At 38.6% G+C, this 20,129-nt stretch overlaps 1 protein-coding gene, 1 non-coding gene and 1 pseudogene across 2 annotated transcripts in view; 1 reads left to right on the forward strand and 2 right to left on the reverse strand.

The window, feature by feature from the left end:
* UBE2R2 (ubiquitin conjugating enzyme E2 R2) overlaps positions 1 to 20,129 on the forward strand; it is a 119,765-nt gene that overhangs the window by 8,968 nt on the left and 90,668 nt on the right. The window lies entirely within an intron of this gene.
* LOC144322795 (TATA box-binding protein-associated factor RNA polymerase I subunit D pseudogene) lies at positions 1,632 to 18,402 on the reverse strand (annotated as a pseudogene).
* On the reverse strand, positions 11,619 to 11,721 carry LOC144322832 (U6 spliceosomal RNA). Its single transcript, XR_013388449.1, has one exon. It is a non-coding gene; the product is annotated as a U6 spliceosomal RNA (small nuclear RNA).

A 20,129-nucleotide genomic window follows, 5' to 3' on the forward strand; every position in this document is an offset into this window, starting at 1 on the left:
TAAGCCACCCAGGTGCCCCAAATTTTAGTTTTAAGACCAGTTAGAGCATTTTTCAACATAACTACAACCTGTCATGGTAAAATCTTCTGTTCCATCTTTGCAACTTAGTATTACTGACCCTAGTATAAGGTTCCTTAAGAACCTGTCTTGTTGGAGGCAAGTGAAATAAAGGAGGCCATCTAACAGATCGTTCCACCTCTGCTAATCTAGTTATGGGGAAATAACAGGAAGAGTTAGAAATTCAGGGTTTAGGACTACAGAACTTCACCTTGCTGAGAGGTCATCTAATTCTTGTAAGTTCCTGAACTTCTTTTATACTGTTTCACATATAGCTACAGAGATGTCTGAGCAAGACTGAGCCTCTTTGGATGTGTTCTGTCAACATAGAACTAATTTATTTTTACTTTATTCTGTAAGAAATTTGTTCTTCAGAGTTTATACTTATGTACCTTTAAATGAAGTGATTCTGAAGTGAATGGAAAATAGATACCAAATTGAACAGATAATTATAGATCAGATTCCCAATGTCTGTATGTAAATATTCTATATGAGAATTAGAAAATTCAGATTTTGGGGTAGCCCGGGTGGCTCAGTGGTTTAGCGCTGCCGTCAGCCCAGAGCGTGATCCTGGAGATCCGGGATCCAGTCCCATGTTGGGCTCCCTGCATGGAGCCTGCTTCTCCCTCTGCCTGTATCTCTGCCTCTCTCTCTCTCTCTCTCTCTGTGTGTGTGTCTCTCATTAATAAATAAATAAAATCTTTAAAAAAATTCAGATTTTGGAAAAATATTCAAGATACATCGACAGTAAGTAGTCCACTTTATTTTTTTAATTTTTTTTAGTAGTCAACTTTAAACACTTTCATTTGATTTGTTTTAATAAGAAATGTAAAAATGTTTTTGTTATAACACAAATAGTAAATTGCTGTTCTGAACCTATTGGCAAGGTAAGTAGAATGAGTACCTAAAACATACTAAAATCTTTGCTGTATCTATTTGCAGATACACGCTGCTACTATCCTTAGTACAGTAATGTAGATATTAGTATTTGGCATTTATTGAGTGCTTATAATGTGCCACATACTTTACATAGAATATTTCATAATCCTTTGAGGTTTGGTTACTGTTACTCTCATTTTATTTATAGGGAAACTGAGTCACACAGAGCTCATTTAAGTTCCCTAGGGGTCCTCAGCTAGAAAGTTGTAGTATTAAGTTGTAGTACTAGACTGCTTGACTTTATTATTTTTTTTAAAGATTTATTTATTTATTTATGATAGACATAGAGGCAGAGACACAGGAGGAGGGAGAAGCAGGCTCCATGGCGGGAGCCCGACATGGGACTCGATCCCGGGACTCCAGGATCGCGCCCTGGGCCAAAGGCAGGTGCCAAACCGCTGAGCCACCCAGGGATCCCCGAATGCTTGACTTTAAAGCCTGTAGTAGTATTTTACTGAGATCTTCTTACTACTTTGTATATGTTTGAAGGTATAAAAGTGGAGCTTTAAGGAAATTAAATTTATGAGGTTTTTATAAGGAAGTATTTAAAATTTTACATAAGTTTTTTGTATTTAAAATTAATAAATTTTTATTTAAGATATTTGACAAAGTTAATAAATTTTTATTTAAGATATTTGACATGTGATTCCTTCTGCTGGCAATCACCATAGTTCCAAAGCCAGTGTGATGATCTTCAAAATAGCACTTTTAAAACAAACTTTTGTTCAATCCACAGCTGTCACTGTCCTTTAAGTCCAGACACTGTTTTCAAGTGAAAAGCCTTAATATTCATATTCCTATCTCTTCCTTTTCAGACCATTCTATCCTCTGTCCCATGTTTTTGGATTTTGATGCTCTCTTTTTAGACGAAGCAGCTGCTTCAGTATATTTCTCTTGTCCTAAATACAGATTCATTTTCTTTGGTATTTCAGAACTTACTATGAAATCATTATTGTCCACCAATTTGATATCACATCCATCATCATGTTCAAGAGTTGTTGCAGCCTCTTCCACTGTTTCTGACTCTTCGATAGGAGAGAGAGATCCATCATCATCCAAGTATTTGTATCTACGACTGTCAAAATCTTCCCTTTCTAAATCTTCACCAACATTCATTTGTTTCAAGGATTCCTTGAGATAGTATTCATACTTCAATTTTTCAAGGTAGTTGAAAAATCCTCTTGCCACCGCTTGCTCAAAGGTTAAAATCTTTCTACATGGTAATGGCTTTTGTACATTCTCAGATTCTAAAAATGGGAACCCAGATCCTTTGTCTTTAACTTGTTTCTTATTTATTTGGGAGCGTCTAGTGGTTTTTCTTCCTTCTAGTCTTCCCCTTGGTCTTTCTTTTAGCTTATATTTCCTCTTTTTACGTTTCTTTTTTTTTTGAATCTTTCAAAAATAGCTTTTAAAGTCAGTGGTCTTGGGATCCCTGGGTGGCGCAGCGGTTTGGCGCCTGCCTTTGGCCCAGGGCGCGATCCTGGAGACCCAGGATCGAATCCCACATCGGGCTTCCGGTGCATGGAGCCTGCTTCTCCCTCTGCCTGTGTCTCTGCCTCTCTCTTTCTCTCTCTGTGACTATCATAAATAAATAAACATTTAAAAAAAATTAAAAAAAAAATAAAGTCAGTGGTCTTGGTTCAAAAGAGGAGTCACTAGATGAATCCCTTGCTTCAACACCTCCAGATGAACGAACAAACTTTCTAATAGGGTTTCTTTGCCCCTGTTTTGGTAAGGGACACACTGAGTCTTAAATAAGCTGCTACCAGAAGAATTATCACTTTCATTGTCAATTTCTACAGCTGAAGTAGATGCCATTATAGGTTGAGAAAATTCGTTACATATTCTCCCCCAAGTCCTCTCCAAATTGTATTCACCACTTGTTTGCTTCAGAGTTCTCAACAACCACGCAGAAGGAAAGAATTTTACATAAGTTTAAAGGTCACAAGGACAATTAACTGTCCCTCCAATTATGGGTTGAGATTGTTATGATGACTTCAGTTTATATCTTAAATTCACTGGAAAAAGCAGATTTTTTGTTGTTGTTTTTGGACTGCTTGAATTAGAGAATGATAAATCCTATTGCAGAAGGATTTTTAAAATTTTAGTTAATTACTTAATTAAAAACAATTTATTTATTTATTTATTCATGAGAGACGCACAGCACAGAGAGAGGCTGAGGGAGAAGCAGGCTCCATGCAGGGAGCCTGATGCGGGACTCAATCCCAGGACTCCAGGACCACGCCCTAGACCAAAGGCAGGCACTCAACTGCTGAGCCACCCAGGTGTCCCAAGGATTTTTGTTTTTCAATTGGCAAATTTGTTTAGTAGCAACTTTCTTATTAAGCAGGGAGTAGGGGATCCCTGGGTGGCGCAGCGGTTTAGCGCCTGCCTTTGGCCCAGGGCGCGATCCTGGAGACCCAGGATCTAATCCCACGTCGGGCTCCTGGTGCATGGAGCCTGCTTCTCCCTCTGCCTATGTCTCTGCCTCTCTCTCTCTCTCTGACTATCATAAATAAATAAAAATTAAAAAAAAAAACAGGGAGTAGGTTGGTGCTGGTGTTGAGAAATACACATCTAAGAATACTAGTTCTGGGGATAGAAATGATATTACATCTCTCACAGAAATGACAATAGGAGGATGATACAAGGAAGTAAATTTCTTAATGCAATATTGGGTTATGCTTTTATTTTTTTAAAATTTTTTATTTATTTATGATAGTCACACACACACACAGAGAGGGAGGCAGAGACACAGGCAGAGGGAGAAGCAGGCTCCATGCACCGGGAGCCCGACGTGGGATTTGATCCCGGGTCTCCAGGATAGCGCCCTGGGCCAAAGGCAGGCGCCAAACCGCTGCGCCACCCAGGGATCCCTGGGTTATGCTTTTAAAATAATAATTCCCTAATACTTTTCGAAGTATATTTAATCAGAATAGGACACTTGAACAGTTTAAGGTTAAAGCTTTTTTTTTTTTTTTAAACATTTTTATTTATTTATGATAGTCACACACACACACACACACACACACACAGAGAGAGAGAGAGGCAGAGACACAGGCAGAGGGAGAAGCAGGCTCCATGCACCGGGAGCCCGACGTGGGATTCGATCCTGGGTCTCCAGGATCGCGCCCTGGGCCAAAGGCAGGCGCCAAACCACTGCGCCACCCAGGGGTCCCTGGTTAAAGCTTTTTTGGTTGTTGTTCTTTCAGCTGAGTCTGTTAAGTGGTATTCCTTACCTCTCAGCATCTTTAGAGGCACCTGTGTGGCTCAGTGGTTGAGAGTCTACCTTTGGCTTAGGTCATAATCTGGAGGTCCTGGGATCAAGTCCCACATTGGGCTCCCCTTGGGGAACCTGTTTCTCCTTTTGCCTATTTCTTTGCCTTTCTGTGTCTCTCATGAATAAAATAAAATCTTAAAAAAAAAAAATGATGTGAATATAGGGGCACCTGGGTGGTGCAGTCAAAGTCTCTGGCTCTTTATTTCAGCTCAAGTCATGTTCTCAGGGTGGTGAAATTGAACCCTGTGTTGGGCTCCACACTCAGCACAGTCTACTTAAGAGACTCTCTGTCCCTCTGCCTCTGCCTTTCCCTAAAACTAAATAATTTTTTAAAAAGAATTTATTTATTCATAAGAGACAGAGGCAGAGGGAGAAGCAGGCTCCGTGCAAGGAGCCTGATGCGGGACTCAATCCCAGGACACTCTGGGATCACACCCTGAGCTGAAGGCAGACGCTCAACCACTGAGCCACCCAGGCATCCCAATAAATAATTAAATGACATGTGAAAATAAAGTATTACACTAATTTTCCCTGTGCCTCTGCCAAGAATTTCAGAAGAAAAGTTTCAGATTATTTGAAGGCTATTGTCAACCACTGAGCCACCCTGGCATCCCTTCACACGTCATATTTTTTTTTTCACATGTCATTTTTTTTTAAATTTTTATTTATTTATGATAGTCACACACAGAGAGAGAGAGAGAGAGAGAGAGAGAGAGAGAGGCAGAGACACAGGCAGAGGGAGAAGCAGGCTCCATGCACCGGGAGCCTGACGTGGGATTCGATCCCGGGTCTCCAGGATCGCGCCCTGGGCCAAAGGCAGGCGCTAAACCGCTGCGCCACCCAGGGATCCCCCACATGTCATTTTTGATTGAAAAATAGGATTATTTACCAGGTTGAATCTGAGTCAATTTTGGATATTAAACAAAACAAAGTCCACACTAAAGAAATAAGGATATGCCACTAATAAGAACATTAAGAAATTGTACAATAGGCTCTGAAGGCAGTTCTCAGAAAAGGAATTCTGAATTGTTTTGAGCAGTGTGGGTGTAGCACTGTATGAGTGGGGTAATATAGCCAGTCTTCTGAGGTATTTGCTCTGAAGGGAGCAAAACTTGTTTGAATTCTTGTAGTTGGACTTTAAAAAAAAAAAAAAAAGAAACCCTTATTACTTAAGGTCCATCTTGATCTTAATCAATCAGCTGCCTTTTCCCCCATTGGGTAAACGGATAATGGTGTATTCAAGCTGTTAAGGGCTAAGCCCTGTGGAAAAACTCTGGTGCTAAGGTTTGCTTTTGTTTTTGTTTTTTTCAAGTATAATAACTGTGTTCTCAGGGTTCCTACCCTGTGTTCTTTGGAATTTGTTAATCATATTTCAACATTTACTCTGAATAAGACAAAATTTGCTAGACAAAGAGTGAAATGCCTTATTGAAGATATGGAAATTATGTATAATTTAGATTTAAGAGTCTTTTTTTAAGATTTTATTTATTTGAGAGAGCGAGAGAGAACGTGAGCATGGAGGAGAGGGAGAAGCAGATTTAGAATTTAAAGAATCTTGTGTTAAAAGGGCTGTAGGGGGCACCTAAGTGGTTCAGTCAGTTGAATGACTGACTCTTGGTTTTGGCTCAGAGGGTCATGATTTCAGTGTCCTGGAATCAACCCCTGCATCAGGCTCCACACTCAGCTGGGAGTCTACTTGTTTTCTCTCTTTGCCCCTCTCCTGTCTTGTGTTCTCTCTCTCTCTCTCTCACTCTCTTTCTCCCAAATCTTTTCTTTTTTTTTAAGATTTTATTTATTTATTCATGAGAGAGATATACACACGGAGAGAGGCAGAGACACAGGCACAGGGAGGAGCAGGCTCCATGCAGGGAGCCCGACTTGGGACTCGATCCCAGGACTCTGGGATCATGCCCTGGGCCAAAGGCAGGCGCTAAATCTCTGAGCCACCCAGGGATCCCCTCTCCAAAATCTTTTTAAAAAGGGGGGTGGGCTTTAAAATGAGTGCCCTTCCTGAGCTTTTAATTAATCTCTACCTTATGTAACTTTTCTGCAGATTTTCTTTTCTATTGGTGAAGTATGGAATGAGTTATGTACAAAGAGATTCCTTACATTAAAATAATGTTAGGAAGTTGCAAAACTGGAAAAGTTACTTGAGGATATATAACTATTATATTAAGGAAATCAGTTATTTCTAGTGTTAAAATTTTTTTTCTATTGTGATCAAATCTGGTAGTGTGTGTGTCTAAATGCTCTTAGATCATGAACTCATTAAGAAATGCCACTGGGGGGGATCCCTGGGTGACTCAGCGGTTTAGTGCCTACTTTCTGCCCAGTGCATGATCCTGGAGTCCTGGAATTGAGTCCCACATCGGGCTCCCTGCATGGAGCCTGCTACTCCCTCTGCCTGTGTCTCTGCCTCTGTCTCTCTCTCTCTGTGTCTCTCATGAATAAATAAATAAAATCTTAAAAAAAAAAAATGCCACTGGGTCTTTGAATTTCCTTAGCACTTGACAAAGGACCTAAAAGAGTAAATGCTTATGTTTTAGGGAGTCACATTCTTTGAGAATGACAGCTCCCTTCTCTCCAAATTCTGCATGCAATTTCAAGGAATTACTGATACTTGAATTTTCTTCATAGACCTTAGGTGGTCAGCCCCTAGTCTAGGACATGTGGTAGACTAAAATGGCTAAATATATTTGTACTGCTTAGTTACTCATGTTCTTCATGACTAAAGTTTTAGCTAAAAATTAAGATTGAAATCTTGGTTATATAGTAATATAGCAAATTATGATCCTTGTGTAGGATTCCTCTTGTAATTTAAATACTATAATACTGGGGTGTCTGGGTGGCCCAGTCCAATAAACAGCTGCCTTCTTCTCAGGCCCTGATCCCAGGGTGCCCCCCCACCCCGGCTTGTGTGTGCACCCTTTCTTTCTCTAATGAATTAAAATCTTTATTTTTTATTTTTATTTTTATTTTTTTAAAGATTTTATTTATTTATTCATGAGAGACACACACACACAGAGGCAGAGACACAGTCAGAGGGAGAAGCAGGCTCCATGCAGGGAGCCCGACGTGGGACTCGATCCCGGAACTGCAGGATCACACCCTGGGCTGAAAGGCGGTGCTAAACTGCTGAGCCACTGGGGCTGCCCTTAATAAAATCTTTAAAAAGTACTGTAAAACTTATTTAGGAGAGGTTAAGAATTTTATTTTTTATTTTTAAAAAATATTTATTCATGAGAGACAGAGAGAGAGGCAGAGACACAGGCTGAGGGAGAAGCAGGCTTCCTGCAAGGAGCCGGATGTGATCCTGGGATCCAGGATTGAGTCCCACACCCTGGGCCAAAGGCAGATGCTCAACTGCCGAGCCACCCAGGCGTCACGAGGTTAAGAATATTAGAGCAGTGTTGTGAGAGGCATTAACAAAACCCGACGTCCATAGCAATCTAGACCTCTATTTCTATGGTCCCCTGGAGATAAAGATTGCTGTACCTCACTTGGAAAATATAATGAAAAAGAACAAAATAACCTGGTTCTGTTTTAGCCTTGCTTTTTAGAATATCAGAAGACATATTTTATTTTTTATATTTTATTTTATTTTTTAAAAGATTTTACTTATTTTTTCATGAGAGACACAGAGAGAGAGACTCAGAGACACAGGCAGAGGGAGAATCAGGCTTCATGCAGGGAGCCTGATGTGGGACTCGATCCCGGAACTCCGGGATCACGCCCTGAGTTGAAGGTGGACGCTCAACTGCTGAGCCACCCAGGTGTCCCTGTTATGAATATTTGGTTCTTGATACATTAAAAATCAGAGTAATTACAAAAGCACATTTTTAAAGCTGTATTTGTGCTTTGATAATATTCTATGTGCATACATTGTAGGTAAAGAATAACTTTGGTGAAGTTTAGCCAAATGTGTGTATATATATACCCCCATCATATATACTAAAGTCTTCTAAATAAAAGATTCATTACATCTTCTATATGCTGTTTACATATATACCCTGATTGAATTAATTATTAACAAGGTGGTGTAAGGAGGGGACTTTTAAAAGTAGGTTAAATTACTATATGTGTGAATTATTATAAACAAGCTCTCCTGGGTTATTGTTTGAGCTACCAAATATGTCCTGAAGTGTACATCTCTCATTAGGCCTATCAGACATTTCTACTAGTATGGCTTTTTTAAAAAAAAATATGTCTTATTTATACTAAAGAGTTAAACACTAACTGGATTCTACCTTTCTTCGTAAGTGTCTTCTATATTGGGTTTATCCTCCAATATATATCCTGGATATTGGACAGTGTCTACCTACTCCACAAGCCTAGAAGCTGGAAATCAGTGAAGATGATTTCTGCTTCCTTTTTCCACATATCCAATTATTTTTAGTACCTCATGTCTTTGGTATTTATCTCCTCTTCATTCCTACTGCTACCATGTAAGTTTATACTCATTTGTCACTCACTTGGACTGCAACAGTAGCCTCTACTGTCTTACATCCCTCCAGTCAATGATGCTACCAGAGTAACCTTTCTAAAGCTCTAATCTGACTTGTTGCAAAATAAATAAATAAATAAATAAATAAATTAATTAATTAATTAATTTTAAAAAAGGAAAGAAAGAAACTACAAGCTCATCTTACTTAAGTAAAAATTTTTTTGTGTGGCATACAGGGCCCTTCATGATCTGGTTCTTACTTGCTTTTCCAACTGTATGTCTAGTTCTTTCCCCATTGGTAATTTTTGACAGTGCTGTTGCCTAAGTTGTTATTTTCCTGGAATGCCCTTCACAACTTTCTCCTACTGTCTTTAGTCCAGGGAAACTCCCAACTTATATTTTAAAATCCAGTTCACTGAAGGAACTGAAAACTTCTCGGGTTCACCCCCTCTAACCTACACTCCTAATTAAATTGTTTTAAGGGAAAGCCAGACATCCTGTCCTTTCATCCTTAAATATTGGCGTCCCAGAAAGATACAAGTTCCTTTTAAAAATGTAATTGTGTTATTATTATTATTGTTTTATTATTTTCTAAAGTAGGCTCCACAGGTGTCCCTCTTGGATAAACTTCTGAGTGAGTTTGAGTCAGGGTCCAAAATAAAATCCACAGGGGTACCGGGGCAACTCATTGGTTGAGTGTCTCCCTTTGGTTCAGGTTGTGGATTCTGAGGCCTGGGATTAAGTCCTCTGGCTATGTCTGTGTCTCTCATGAATAATAAATAAAATCTTAAAAAAACAAAATAAAATCCACAGTTACATCTGGTTGATATTCCTCTTAAGACTTTCTTAAATTGATAGATTTACCTCTCTCTTTTCTCTTTTTCTTTTTCTTTTTCTTTTTTTTTTTTTTGAGAGGGGGAGGGAGAGCTAGAGAGCAGAGAGAAAAAGAATCTTTTTTTTTTTTTTTAAAGATTTTATTTATTTATTCATGAGAGACACAGAGAGAGAAGCAGAGACACAGACAGGGAGAAGCAGGCTCCATGTGGGGAGCCCGATGTGGGACTTGATCCTGGGACTCCAGGATCACGCCCTGAGCGGAAGGCAGACGCTCAACTGCTGAGCCACCCAGGTGCCCCCTCTTTTTCTTTAAGAAAAAGAATCTTAAGCAGGCTCCATGCTCAGTGCAGAGCCTAGTGCAAGTTCTGTCTCATGACCCTGATAATGACCTGAGCTAAAATCAAGAACTGAACGCTTAACCAACTGAACCACCCAAGCGCCCCCTCTTTTTTAAATAAACAACTTTATTGAAATATAATTCATATGCCATACAATTCACTTATTTAAATATATAATTGAGTATTTTTTAGTATATTCACAGTTTTACAACCATTATAAATTTTAGAATATTTTTATCACCTAAACTCCCATACCCATTATCAGTCACTCCCCGTTTGTTCCCAAGCTCTAGACAGCCAGTCTACTTTCTATGATTATATATTTGTCTATTCTGTAAATGTACAGGTTTATATTTCATATAAATGGGATCAAATAAAATATATGGTCTTCTGTGACTGGCTTCTTAGCCTAATATTTTCAAAGTTCCTGTGTTGTAACATGTATCAATACTTCCTTTTCATTTTTTTTTTTAAAGATTTTATTTATTCATGAGAGGCACAGAAAGAGGCAGAGATAAAGGCAGAGGGAGAAGCAGGCTCCTTGTAGGGAACTCAATGCGAGATTCGATCCCCGGACCCTGGGATCACGACCTGAGCCAAAGGCAGATGCTTAACCACTGAGCCACCCAGGCATCCCATTCTTTTTCATTGTTAATGTTCCAGTGTATGAACATTTGAATTGTTTTCTACTATTTGGCTATTGAAAATAATGCTAATATGAACATTAGTGTACAAGCATCACGGCGCACATGTTTTCATTTCTCTTGGGTATTTAGAAATAGAATTAGAAATAGAATTATTTCTATGATTCTAATAATTCTAATAGAATTATTGGGTCATATGAGAACTCTGTGTACCATTTGAGGAACTGAGACTATATTCCAGAGTAGCTGTACCTTTGAATAGTCCTACCAGAAATGTCTGTTCTAATTTCTCTGCATCTTCACCAACACTTTTTTCCTCTCTCTTTTTTTAACTTTATTTGTTGGCAATTGAATATGTTTAACTACTGAACTGCTCTCTTCAGTTTTAAGGAATTCACTGTTGGAACAGGATAATTATATTGTATTACAAACTGAAGGATATTATCATAATACTAAGCGTAATAGAAGGTTACTATGTTTCTAACACTGGGGTCACCAGACATAATCATGGAAAGCTCTAGCCCCAAACTTAGCTAGCTCCTTATTTATTCCACAAGATTTCTTCTCTGCTTTAATTAATAAAACTTCCCATGCAAGGTCTAGTTATATCTCACCTTCTCTATCTCATGGAACTAAATTTAGGTTAGTAGATTTGGTGGAGAAAAATACTAAATCCCTTGGCATGAAATCTATCATGTAGGCATTATACTGGAATTTCATAACATTAATGATGTAATGGGGGACATGTAGTAAGGGCATTAATTTATTTGTTTTCTAGGAAAAAATTCAAGCAGCTTAAAAGTCTTTCTCTCCCTGAAAATCACTTAACTATCATTTAATCCTCCAGAAAAATATTCTGTGCATATATAAATGTATCTATGCATTTTTATTTTAATTTTCAAAATTCAATTTTCCAGCATATAGTATAATACCCAGTGCTCATCCCATCAAGTGCCCTTCTTAGTGCCTGTCTCCCAGTCACCCATTCCCCTGCCTGCTCCCCTTCTGTAACCCTTTGTCTCCCAGAGTTAGGAGTCTCTCATAAGTTTGTCTTCCTCCAATTTTTCCCCACTCAGTTAAAAAATAGGGAGTGCTTCACGAATTTGTGTGTCATTTTTGCACAGGAGCTATGCTTTATCTCTGTATTCCAATTTTTAGTATATGTGCTGCCGAAGTGAGCACTCTGCATTTTTGAACTATAAATATAGTTATACTTAGGGGTGCCTGGGTGGCTCAGTCACTTAAGTGTCGGACGCTTGGTTTAGGCTCAGGTCATGATCCTCAGGGTTGTGGGATCCAGCCATGGGTCAGGCTCCCCACTTTGCAAGGCCTCTGCTTGAGTTTCTCTCCCCCACCCCTTACCCTGCTTGCATACATGCATGCTCACTCTTTATCTCTAAAATAGATCTTTTTTTTTTTTTAAGAAAGATTTTTTTTATTCATTTGAGAGAGCAAGAGAGAGTGAGCAGAAGTATGGGAGGGGCAGAGGGTGAGAGAGAAGCAGACTCCCCACTGAGCAGGGAGCTGGTTGGGGGGCTTGATCTCAGGACCCCAGGATCATGACCTAAGCCAAAGACCGATGCTTAGCTGACTGAGCCACCCAGGTGCGCCTAAAATAAATCTTTTTTTTTTTAAATTTTTTTTAAGATTTTATTTATTTGTGAGAGACACAGAGAGGCAGAGACATAGGCAGAGGGAGGGCGAAGCAGGCAGGCTCCCTGTGGAGAGCCTGATGTGGGACTCAGTTCCAGGATCCTGGGACCATGACCTAAACCAAAATAGAGTCTCAACCACTGAACCACCCAGGTGCCCCTCTAAGTCTTAAAAAAAAAAAAAAAAAAAAGGGATTATATTTAGCATTTTTCTGCATCTTTTAAAATTAGTGGTTTATCTTGGAGATCTATTATCAATATTTATGGATTGTCTCAGCATTTGTAACTGTTGCACAATATTCCAATTAAGGATATACTTTATTTAACTATTTCCCTATTGATTGTTAGTTTTTTACTCTTAAAAGCAAAGCTGAAAGGGACGTTTTTTCATATCTAAATTTTTGTGAATACATTTGCTGGATTAAAAGATAACTATTTAAATCTTACTAGAAAGTCAAACTATCCTTAAGAAATACTAGTTTTTATTACATAATGTGTATGGGTATTGTCAAAGTATAAAAGTTGCAATTCTGATAAATCAGCTTTAATTATGGTGGTTTCTTTTGTGAATGAAATTTAGCTTTCATGTCATTGGCCATTTGTAACAAATACATGTTACCTATACTTGTCCTTTGCTCATTTTTCTTTAGGTTAAGTTTTTATTTGTTTTAAATGTGATAAAGGCCGGACACCTGGGTGGCTCAGCGATTGAGCATCTACCTTTGGCTCAGGTCGTGATCCCGGACTCCTGGGATCGAGTCCCACATTAGCTTCCTGCATGGAGCCTGCTTCTCCCTCTGCTATGTCTCTACCTCTCTCTCTGTGTCACTCCTCATGAATAAATAAATAAAATCTTAAAAAATATATATAGGATAAAGGCTGTTTGTATAAAGAAGATAAGTCATTTGTTAGATGTATTGCTTGTTGCAAGTATCTTTCTACATGTGTCATTTGTAGATGATGTAATTTAAAATACTGTACTTAAAATTCTGTCCCAGTTAAACATGAAGATAAACATGGAGAAAATTGTGTTTGTCACTGTCATATCAGTAGGATAGAAGAATTTGTAGGGTTTAGAGTAGGCTCTCCTAATTATCATGTGGATAATTCATATCCTATGAAGAAACTTTATACATAAGAGTTACAGACTGATACAGTTACTGTATTTTACTGTGAAAATAGTAACACCTTTTAAAAAATAAAATGTTAGTCCCTCTTGTAAATTGACACGTTTATTGTAGAAAGTTTTAAAAACTTCCTGAACCTATGAAAAAGTCACTTGTATTGAAGCTACTTAAAAATAAAACTTTTTTTTTTTTTCCTAAGTAAACTCTGTGCCCAGTGTGGGGCTTGAACTCATGACCCTGAGATTAGGGACTGAGCCAGCTAGGCACCCCTAGAAATAATAATTATTTTAGTATATTTTCTTCTGAATATGCCATCGTTCATTTAAAAAATCAGATACTGTGTATTTTTTTTTAGATTTTATTTATTCATGAGAGACACAGAGAGAGGCAGAGACATAGGTAGAGGGAGAAGCAGGCTCCCTGCAAGGACCCTGATGCGCAACTCCATCTTTGACCTGGGATCATGCCCTGAGCCACCCAGGCATCCCTGTGTATTCATTTTTTCAAACTTAATGGATTTTGAACATTTTCCCAACTATCTATTATTTGATCTTTTCTCTTTTGTTGGACCTGGGGATTTATTTTGCTTTATTTTTTATTTTTTAAATTTTATTTTATTTTTTAATTTTTTTTAAATTTTATTTTAAATTTTGCTTTTTTTTTTTTAAATTTTGCTTTTTAAACAATGCTATGTTGAATACGTTTTTTATATCTATATTTGTGTGTTTTTCACATTAGTTCTGGTAATGGATATATTTGGTCAAAAGTTATGAACTTCTCTGTAATACTTGTGGAGAGGATACTTTGAACTGGTTTTGACAAGATAAGGTGCAATAGTAAAAATACCAATTTCCTGGAGGGCTAAGAAATCACTAAAGAGTCAGGAGCCTGGGTGGCTCAGTTGATTAAGTGTCTGCCTTTGGCTCAGGTCATGATCCCAGGGTTGTGGGATTGAGCCCCACATGGGGCTCTTTGTGCAGCAGGGAACTTGCTCCTCCCTCTCCCTCTGCCTCTTCCACTCCCCCTGCTTGTACTCTCTCTGTCAAATAGATAAATAAAATCTTAAAAAAAAAAAAAAAGGTTGGCTACTATGCCTTGGTTTTAAGTAATTATATATGGAAAATTAAAGAAATTAGCTCAAACAAAATTTTTAAAGAGATTTTATTTAAGAGTGTGTGTGTGTATGTGTGAGTAGGGTGAGGGGCAAAGGGAGAGAATCTCAAGTCAACTTCCCACTGAACATGGAGCCTGCCTTAAGTCTCTTATCTCACATCCCATGAGAGATCATGACCTGAGCAGAAACCAAGAGTCAGAAGCTCAACTGACTGAGCCACCCAGACGCGGCAGCCAAAACAGTTTTGAAAAAGGATAGCAAAGTTAGAAGATTCACAATACCCAATTTTTTTTTTTTTAAAGGTTTTATTTATTCATGAGAGACACAGAGAGAGGCAAAGACATAGGCAGAGAGAGAAGTAGGCTTCATTCAGAGAGCCCGATATAGGACTCGATTCTGGGACTCCAGGATCATGCCCTGGGCAGAAGGCAGGCGCTCAACCACTGAGCCACCCAGGTGTCTCACAATACCCAATTTTAATATGCACTATACGGTAATGCCAGTCAAGACAGTGTGATATATTGGACTAAAGAAACAGAGAACCCAGAAATAGATTTTTTAAAAAGATTTTATTTATTTATTCATGAGAGAGAGAGAGGCAGAGACACAGGCAGAAGAAGTAGGCTCCATGTAGGGAGCCCGATGTGGGACTCGACCCTCGGTCTCCAGGATCGCACTCTGGGCTTAAGGCAGTGCTAAACCACTGAGCCACCCGGGCTGCCCCCAGAAATAGATTTATACAAATTTGGTCCACTGATTTTTTTGACAAAGGTGCAAATATAATTCACTGAAGAAAGGATAGTCTTTTCAACATATGATGTTGCAAAAATTGCTCATCTGTATGTTAAAAAGTGAGCCTCAACCTGTATAATGTATCATATGCAAAAATTAACTCAAAATGATTCATAAATATAAATCACAAAGCAGTAAAACCCTTGGAAGATAGCATTGGAAAAAGTCTCCTTGACCTTGAGTTTGGCAAAGAGCTCTTAGATGTAACACCAAAGGCATGAACCCTGAAAGAAATAATTGATGAAGTGAACTTCATCAAAATTGAAAACTATTTTCTGTCAAGGACACAGATAAGAGAATGAAAAGATAAGCCATGAACTAGGAGAATGTATTTGTAAACTATAAAACTGAGAAAGGAATCAGAATGTTGTGGGGAGGAACATGGGAATCTGGTGGGCATTTCCAGGTGATTCTGATTCCTGATTCTTGTTCTATTCCTGATAATTGGTATGATTCTGTTTTGCTTTATTTTATGAGTAGAATGCCTTTATGTTCCAAAGATACATACACATTTTTTATTAGCCAAAAAGAGGGGCACTTTATTTTTTAAAAGATTTTATTTATTCATGAGAGAGACAGAGAGGGGTAGGGACATAGACATAGGCAGAGAGAGAAGGCAGGTTCCCCTTGGGGAGCCTTATGAGGAACTTGATCCCTCAGGACCCCAGGGTCACAACCTGAGCCAAAGGCAGATGCTCAACCACTGAGCCACCCAGGCACCCCAAGAGGGTACTTTAAAATTTATTTTTTATATTTATGTGCTTCTGTATCACCAAATAACCTCTTTCCATGCAACCATGACACATACACACCTGTGAAATTATAGCCAGAGTTTTCCCCTAAGCTTTGGAATTTTTATGTTAATAGTTTGTATAATTTTACTCTAAGGATATTTGTATATGATGAGGTTTTTTTTTTCTATATAATGATTTTAGTTCAGACAAGGAAAATAGTTTGATTTTTGTTCAGACAAGGAAATTACTTTGTAACATATCTAATATATTTCTGAGGCAAATATACTATCTCATTTTACTTAGAAAATGAGAATACTAGTAAAAAGTATTGCTAAACTGAATATTTTAGCTTGTTGTGTAATGCTTTACAATCATTTAGAGAAGGATTTGGGGCCTATAAGTAAATCATTTTTATGTCTTCCATGATTAAAACTATCAATGTTATCTTCAGAAACATGGAGAAAATTTAGTTTGTCATTTTTATTTGTGTATACTTCTGTTTACCAGTATGGAGTACTTACTGTGATAAGGCACCATTTTAAGTGCTGAGGATACAGTGAATAAAACAATTGACTCATGGTGCTTATTTCTAGTAGGAGAGAGAGACAATGAACAAAAAATACATGAGATCTTAGAAAGTGGTTAAGTGCTAAGGAGAAAATAGTGAGAAGGTGAAGGTAGGGTCTAAATTTGGGAAGAGGGTATTACAATTCTTTTTGTGTGACATTTTAGATGTTTCTGAAGAAATACCGCTTATGGAATAAGGAAAGGATAGAGCTAACCATGAAGATCCGTGGGAGAATATCTTACTTGAGACCTATAGAATAGTGTATTATTCTTTGTTGTATGCCCTCATGGGCTAATCAAGTAGAAGGCAGTGAGTAAAAGTTGAATTATGTTTACTTTCTGTTGTAAAGGCTTGTAGTTAGGTTTTTGTTGTTGGTTTTGGGGGTGTTTTTTGTTTTGTTGTTTTTTGCTAAGTGCTACTTAGTGCAATTAATTTTGGGGGTTTTTATGGATTGTGATTTTAGTGTCTACAAATGGCTTTAGAGACTATAGACTCAAGGTTAAAACTTAACCTATTAATATTTATTTCTCAGTGGAGTTAGAGAGTGGGCATTATGTATTTTAGTGATCCTTTGACTTTTATTGTGCTAACCTCATTCTTCCTTAATGTTAATAGAGAGGCATTATAAATAGTGGTTAAAAATAAGGGCCCTGGGGGTGCCTGGCTGACTTATTTGGTTAAATGTCTGCCTTTCGTGGTCATGATCTCAGGGTCCTGGGATGGAGCCCTAAATCAGGCTCTGCGCTCAGCAGGAAGTCTGTTTGTCCATCCACTCCCCATTCTCTGTCTCTCTCAAATAAATACAATCTTTTAAAAAATATATGGGCTCTGGAGTCAGATGGCTAGGTTCTGGCTTTAAGCCTGTGGTCCTGGGAAAATTAGTTAACCTCTGTAGGCCTTTAGTTTTGTCTGTAAAATGGGGGTAAATGTGGCCTGTACCTTGTTAGGAATACTGTGAGAATTAAATAGGTTAGTACATGTAAAGGTACTTGGTATGTGCCTGCTGTGTAAACAGCACTCAGTAAATGTTAGTTGCTATTAGTATTAGCAAAACCATTTTGAGTTTTAACTTCATAAGTAATAACATGCGCAAGGCAAAAATATTGTAGTGTGATGTATTTTTTTTAAGATTTTATTTATTTATTTGAAAGAGAGAGGGAGAGAGCAGGAGAGCACAAGTGTTGGAGGAGAAGCAGGCTGCCCATCCAGCAGGAAGCCCTGGGATCATGACCTGAACCAAAGGCAACTGCTCAACTGACTGAGCCACCCAGGTGCCCCTGTAGGATGATATTAAGTGAAAAATTTTATATGCTGAATATCTTACTACCTCTTCTCATATCCCTGGTTGTACTTTCCAGAGGTGTTTGGGTTTTTTTTGTTTGTTTGTTTTTTGCTTTTTAATTTTAAAAATTATTTTAATTTTTAACTTTTTAAAAGATTTTATTTATTCATGAGAGACACAGGGAGAGAGGCAGAGAGACATAGGTAGAGGGAGAAGCAGGCTCCCTGCGGGGAGCCAGATGCAGGAGTCTATCCCAGGGCTCCGGGATCATGTCTGAGCCAAAGACAGAGATGCTCAATCACTGAGCCACCCTGTTTTTTTTTTTTTTGTTTTTTTAAGATTTGTTTATTTATTTATGATAGACATAGAGAGAGAGAGAGAGAGAGGCAGAGACACAGGAGGAGGGAGAAGCAGGCCCCATGCCTGGAGCCTGACGCGGGACTTGATCCTGGGACTCCAGGATCGCGCCCTGGACCAAAGGCAGGTGCCAAACCGCTGAGCCACCCAGGGATCGCCACCCTGTTTGTTTTTTAAGCTTACCTTTTCCTCATAGACTGTTTGTTCCAGGTTGTTATTTTGATAAGAATGATTCATGTTAGACTTAACCTCAAGTCTGATAATCTTTGATTATCTGCTCAGTAGTTTTTTTTTTTTTTTTTCAGTTGAGGTACACTATATATAAAGTAAAGTGTACATATCTTTAAGTGTACAGCTTAATGAATTTTTAACTATATACTCCTGTATTCACTGCCCAGAACAAGAGAGAATATTTTTAGTGCTCCAATGGGTACCCTTTGTACACTTCCAAGTCCATATGCTTACTCCTTATTAACCACTAATTAGGGGCTCCTGGCTGGTTTATTCATAGGGCATGCAGCTTTTATTTTTTAAATTTCTTCTAAAGATTTTATTTATTTATTCATGATAGACAGAAAGAGAGGCAGAGACACAGAGAGAGAAGCAGGTTCCATGCAGGGAACCTGATGTGGAACACGATCCTGGGACTCTAGGATCAGGCCCTGGGCTGAAGGCAGGCGCTAAACAGCTGAGCCACCCAGGGATCCTGGGCATGCAGCTTTTAATCTCAGGTTGTCAGTTCAAGCCCCACACTGGTTTACAGCTTATTTAAACAAAAAATAAAAGCCTATAACCACTAATTATTTTGATGACTTATATCACCATAGTTTAGTTTTGCCCATTTTTCAACCTCATATAAGTGGAATTGTTGCATTTTTTTCCTTCTCTTTGTTATACATTCTTACAGTTTTTATTGGTTACTCTAAAGCAGAGTTTCTCAACTTTAACACTATTGACTTTTGAGGCCAATAATTTGTTGTTGTTGGGTAGGGAGGGGGCTGTTGTGTGTTGTAGGATGTTTTAGCAGCATCCCTGGCTACTACCCACTAAGTACTTGTAGCAACTGTCTCTCCCTCTGTTGTGACAACCAATAAAGTCTCAGGTATTGTCAGATGTCCCCTGGGGCATAAAATTGCCTCTGGGTAAGAACCACTGCCTTCAGTCCCTCGGTATTTCAGTCTGCATTGTTTAATTTTTACACCCAACATGGGGCTCAAACTTACCACCTGGAGAGCAAGAGTCCAGCCAGGTGCCCCTCAATCTGCATTCTTAATTTATTACAGTTTAGTTTAAGTTAGTGCTTTTCAAAAAATGCAAGAACCATATAACAATTGAACTCCAATCTTTCTGCCTTGCCCTTTGTGCTACTGATACTTTTTTTTTTTAAGATTTTATTTATTTATTTGTGAGAGAGAGAGAGAGAGAGGGGGGCAGAGACACAGGCAGAGGGAGAAGCGACTTCTAAGACAATGGTGTTGTTGTTTACATTTTTTTTTAAAAGACTTTATTTATTTATTCATGAGACAGAGAGAGGCAGAGACACAGGCTGAGGGAGAAGCAGGCTCCCTGCAGGGAGTCCTATGCGGAAATGGATCCTGGGACACTCTGGGATCACACCCTGAGCTGAAGGCAGACGCTCAACTACTGAGCCACCCAGGTGCCCTTGTTTTACATATTTAATCTTTGCATTGTAAAATAAGCAGAAAATCTCACCCACACACTTATTTTTTAAATATATGTATATATTTTAAAGATTTGTTTGAGAGAGCGTGTGTGCGTGTAAGCACGAGTGGGGGAGGGGCAAAGGGAGAGAGACTAGTAGACTCCCTGCCGAGCAGAGATCCCGATGCTGGGCTTAATCCCAGAACCCTGTGACCATGATATGAGCCAAAGTCAGACACTTAACCGACTGAGCACTCAGGCACCCCCCCTTTTTTTTTATTTGATAAGGCAAATATCCATGA

The sequence above is a fragment of the Canis aureus genome, chromosome 10, assembly GCF_053574225.1.
Source record: "Canis aureus isolate CA01 chromosome 10, VMU_Caureus_v.1.0, whole genome shotgun sequence".
Classification (NCBI taxonomy): Eukaryota; Metazoa; Chordata; class Mammalia; order Carnivora; family Canidae; genus Canis; species Canis aureus.